Raw genomic sequence first — 6,048 nt, forward strand, 5'->3', positions numbered from 1 at the left:
AATTTCCAATTTCGCCAATTCGAGCCTAAATCTACCACATACCTCCAAAATACTTTCCGGATGCGCTCCTAAGTCCAAAATCACCTAATGAAGCTAACCAAATCATAGAAATCCAAATCCGAGATCGAATACAAAAAAGTCAAAACTTGGTCAAACCTTTCAAACTTAAAGCTTCAAACTGAGAATTGTTCTTCCAAATCTATTTTGATTATCCTGAAAATCAAAACCAACGATTTACAGAGTCATAATACATCACATGGGGCTAGTCCTGCCCGAAAACTGGCGAGCGAAGTGCAAAAGCTCAAAACGACCGGTCGGGTGTTTACATCCTCCCCCATTTAAACATACATTCGTCCTCGAACGTGCCCAGAGTTGTTCCGAAAACCATCAAATCGTTGTGTAACCTTACCATGCACATACCCCGGGGTGATCCCATGTCACCCTATCTCATATAGGTCTGATAACACAATGTAACTGAAATTTCGCCATCCAACCTAGCCCATAAACCTTAGAACCACATTTCCACGTCTAAAATCATCTACAAGATCAGATTCTCACATCTATACTCTGAATAAGCCCGAACAAGCTGTAACAAACCATACCTGCACCCTCAGATGCAATTACATGATATACCATATAGCTCAAACTTTCGTAGCGATAACTTCTGATCACACCATTTGCTCAGAACAACCGAATATCGATAATAAACCTCTTATCAAATAAAGCCTCATTCCAACACTTCTGTATACTGCTAATGATAAATGAAACACATAGAAAGTCATGACCATTCCTTAGATCAAGCATTCGTGAAGCCACTTCTCCTTTGGCAAAGGACCATAGCAAATTTCTAAGCCGAACCTCGATATTATCCTTCCAACACGCTGAAATCGATTCCGTTTGTATTTATTATAGATTCCAATGATCTCATCTAATCCAACACAACTACTCTAGTGACATGACACATCAATACGATCTAAAGCCACAACTCGTGCAATCCGCACACCAATAAGCAACAATCCAAACTCAAATCATGAAACATTCAAATGAGAGAGTTGTACCGCATGCTCACCAGTACTACCAAACACAATGCTTAGAACCCGTCACACGTCGTAGAAACAGAACACACAAATCTAACCCGAAGGATCATATCTCCATATAACTTCTCTGCAATGTGCGACCCTATCCGAACACTAGTCCACATGAAACACCCCAAGTCATTATGCTCAAACTCAACAACCACGAGCAATTTGATGTCTAGAACCAAAGCAAATCATCATAACCATGGCGAAGCAATTGACATAACATTACACAAACCCGAAATGACACAACCGATACGCCATCCACCGAGCAATGCCCAATAGTCTTCCCGCTCGGATTCCACTGAGAGACCCCAATAATACCGCACCACATGTGCCTATAACCAACAAATCCTAACGCCTCACAACACAAAAAGTTAACTCATAGATCTCCCCAGATCACTAATAAGCTCAATAACAATTGAATCAACACATCCCTCAACAATATAACTCGGAGTCAACCAAGCCGACTCGATGTAGAATACACATCCATGTTGGCCTACCAATGAACCCCTTGTCAAGGAGTCCCTAAAGCTACTCCTTCAACTCCTTTAACTCCACCGGTGCCATACGATACAGTGCCCGACACCAAATCAATACTGAAATCAACAACCCTATCTGGTGACATGTCCGGTAGCAGGAAACACATCTGGAAAATCCCTCACCATCGGACTGAATCAATGGTAGGAGTCTTTGTACTAACATCCATCACGAAGGCCAAATAAGAAAGACAACCCTTCCCAACTACCCGTTGGGTCTTCAAAATGAAATCACCCTACTAGGAACATAATCCATCAAATCTCGCCACTCAATCTGTGGCATTCCCGGCATAGCCAACGTCGCCGTCCTAGCGCAACAGCCTGGAATAACACGACACGGAGACAACCAGTCCATACCTAATATCACACCTAAAATCTAGCACACTAATCAACAAGGATCCACTCAGGTCTCCAAACCTCCAATAGTTACCACACAAGGCCAATATACGCTGTCCACAACTACAACCTAACCTATTTATGAGAACTCCCAGTCTCCAAATCCATACAGCACGCGAATCACCATATCTTATCCCAACTCCACTGTCCGAATATACAACACACCTCTAATACTCAATCATCCCACGAGAGGTACTCCTATAATTCTTCTGTGCCATTAAGCAAACACGAATATCAACAGTAGATCCAACGAGAGAGTGCCGCAATACTAATAAAGTATCTCAACTCAAACACCTCGACCTTTCTAAAATGTATACCCTCATCAGCCACACTGATCGCAACAAACTCAACCTCACACAACGGTAGGAAGAGCGGGCGCTAAGACTTTTACCCGAATAGTGGTATCGGGGTCAATTTCCACAGGGAGCTTGGAATGGAGTTGCGTATTTGTTCAGACTAGGAATGCGTGCTTGCTCCTAATTGTACTTCTAACATTTTTTGGGGTTTTTGTTTAATAACTACTATTATCAACTACAAGTTTAAGCTAATTTATGTTGAAGGGACATGTTCTAAGTTTTGATTGATATAGAGAAAGGCACTAGGGTTGTGGCATCACCTAGGTGGTTAACTAACGGGTAGAAACTACTAATAATAGATTGACATATTTGGGGTCAATGTTATAACCGTTGCCAATTGTACTCACTCTCACACCTCTCGGTAGAGAGAGCGAATTTGCCCAATTGACTCTCTCGAGACCAATTGGGTAGGCCAATTAGACCAAGCAACTTGGGTTCAAGTAGGGTGATTACTCCCTCGAGGTTTAACCCGTTAATTGGGACTACCATTTCTCATGGGTCCGCCCCAATTCCTTGTTAGGTCAATTTTGGGGTCATAGACTCTCTTTCTCAAGAAGAGTCAAGACCCACTAAGCTAGAATCAATGTTTGCAACCATCAATCCTTAATTAAACCATAAAATCAACCCAAATAACGAACACCCAATATCAATCTATCATTAAGAAGCAACACTCATTAATTACTCACACTAGGGTTGAGCCACAACCCTAGCTAATGTGTTTAGCTAGATATAATTAAAGAAGAAACTAAAGAAATAGAAGATGAAACAACTATATTAATTAATTACTAATGTTAAACTACAATAATCTATGATGAAACCAAGCCATAAATGCCCAAAATAGGCCAAAACATAAGTCTCACGAGTGCAGTAGCTATCAGATGTACAAAACTTCCTCTAAAAATGGTAAAATATTCTATTTATAGTGGGCTGGAAAAACTGGACAAAAATGCCCCTGCGGGGTTAGTGTCCGCAAAGTTGGCACGTGGCTACACTGGGTTGCTTGACCTCTGAATCTTGCTCTCTGAAGATGGTGATGCGGACCGCACAAAGTTGGAATGCGGCCGCATGAAAACTGGCACGGACCGCACAAAGTTGTTGTGCGGCCGCATGAATAGTTTTGGCAGCTTCTCTGAACTTCTTGGACGCGGACCGCGTGACCATAAAGTGCGGTCGCATGGAGAGGGCCGCGGGCCGCATGAAGTGGGGCGCGGCCGCGTGGTTTGCTTCTGGAATATGACACTCTCTGAACTTCTTGGACGCGACCGCATAGCAAGATTGTGCGGCCGCATGAGTGAGACGCGGGCCGCATGGAGAGGGACGCGGGTCGCATGATGTTTGACTTGTAGTTTCACAGTCTCTGAACTCCTATGATGCGGTCGCATGACATGATGGTGCGGTCCGCACCAAGTTATGAATGTCCTTACTTTAATGATCTTTGACACTTGTGCAGGTTTCACTCCGATTTGAGCCGATCTTCGACGATTTGTCACTTTATAGCTCAAACCTGGAATCAAGCGCAATCTGTAAGCATTTTGGGACTATTTTGTAGCAAATTACACTCAAAGCGCAAGCAAGTATGGGTATAAAACATGTTAAATCCTACTTATCATCTCCCCCAAACTTAAACCTTTGCTTGTCCTCAAGCAAACAAAATAAGACCCACCCTTCAAAGGCAACATCCAAGCAATTTCAGCTTATCCTAAAGTAACCTCAACAAGCATCAATTGGGACTAACAATTGCCCTCAATGCGAATGCATCATTAACACATTTAAACTTTGAAAACTTGTGGATCAAGTGTGACACAAGAGCATCAAGAGTTGACACATTTCATCAAAGAACTTTTCTCAATTACTTTGGTCATTGTGGAACCCAAACTCACACATCCTCAACTCTCCCTAAGTGAACCTCACCTTTTAGAGTATTGACACACAAACCGAGGTTGATGGATTTTCACTCATCTCTCTCAAGGAAGAGGCCACAAGTCCGGCTCTAAGTACCATATGCTTGCCCCTTATGTAAGTATCCACTAATGTAGGTTCCCTTCAACTCAAAATCATGTAGGGCTTTTGTGGAGTCATTGTGAAGGCTTTTGGGTAAGGGTAGGACATATTTTTGTTTAAGTGGGTTCAATCTTCCCTTAAGCACTTCTTTTGATTCATTTTGGCACACTTTCTTGACTCATTTGAGTATTCACTTCTTTTTCAAGGGGTTAGAGAGACACATTGTCACCCTTTGTTATGCAATTCAACACATTTCTCCTTTTTTCTACTTTTTTTTTTCACACCCTTTTTCACTTTTGTTTTCTTTGAATCCCCTTTCTGACCTTATTCAATTCGGTCTTTCTTTTTGTCTTATCTTTTATTTCTTTTTTATTACCTTTCTTTTCTTTTGCTTTTATACCTTTTACCACATTGTTTCCTTTCTTGTATCCCCCCCCCAAACTTAAACATTTGGCATCTACTCAAGGGAAGATTTGGGTGCCAAGAGAGGGTATCATTAAGAACGGGTATAGGCTTGTAGCTTTGGTTCTTGAAAGAAGAAGGTTCAAGTCTCAAAAGGGTTAACTAGGGATCATTTCATTGGTAGGTCATGGAATTGTTCAGTCTTAGCATTTTGGATCAAGGAGAGCCTACAATCACTTCTCAAGCCAAATTTCACCTAGGATTTTGCCTCAACAAACATTCGGGGCAAGTTCTAGACCATCGGCTCGGGACTTGAACTCGCAAATCGAATTCTCACCACACACACTCAAGGATTGCTAAAGATATCGAGTCGAGGGCCCACAACGACCTTAGTTATGATTCAAGCGCACAATGGTCCAATACGACCACATGATGACTGTTTGGTCAACACAAGAGTCTCAAGGCCACGACTTTCACCATCCTGAGCACCACATTATGTCTTTGACCATGGGATCAAAGGCAAATGTGTTAGGCCTAAGTGAACGTTGCCTGAGGTACCCTTGACTGCAAAACTTGAAAAAAAAAAAAAAAATCAAAAACGAACTCAAACCCTTAAGAAGGTTGTCACGCCATCTATCATTGGGAAGAGCCACCCGATTCGCACAACACTCTACCCTTGGAAAGAACCGTGGCATTAAGAAAACCAAGGGCTTATTGCAAACGCCAAAACAAAACAAAAAGGCTACGAGCCTACTATGAAGCTAAAAACAAAAAAAAATTACAACCGAATAGAACCGAATGAATATGTACAATGGGGGAGTAGAATATACAGAGGGGGGGGGGGAATGGATATGTACATAAAGTAGAAAAGTAACTAGAATGAAAAGTTATATACATGCCAACTATCAACTAGCAACATAAGCTAAGAGTCAAATAAATATGTACAATCATCCCAAATGTATCAACCATCAAAATAGTAGGGCACACCCCCATGAATAAAAGCTGGCATTGTCCCTAATGCCAACTACCAAAATAAGCATATAAACAAAGAAAGGATATAGAGTGGCTCCTCAAGCCTGATCCGTCGTCATGGGCTGATCAGTGGTCCCCTGGTCCTCTGTACTGGCGGGAACCTCAGACTGGTTCCCGGCCTGCTGCTGCTCTGCTGCTAGGACAGGGGCCGGGTCATAGACCGGCTGAACATCTGGTGGAGCACTGGAAGTATCCTCCTGAACCTGTGCTACCTCTATCACAACACCCTCAGTGCTAGGAAGCTTC

The sequence above is a fragment of the Nicotiana sylvestris genome, chromosome 8 (assembly GCF_000393655.2).
Source record: "Nicotiana sylvestris chromosome 8, ASM39365v2, whole genome shotgun sequence".
In the NCBI taxonomy this organism is placed as follows: Eukaryota; Viridiplantae; Streptophyta; class Magnoliopsida; order Solanales; family Solanaceae; genus Nicotiana; species Nicotiana sylvestris.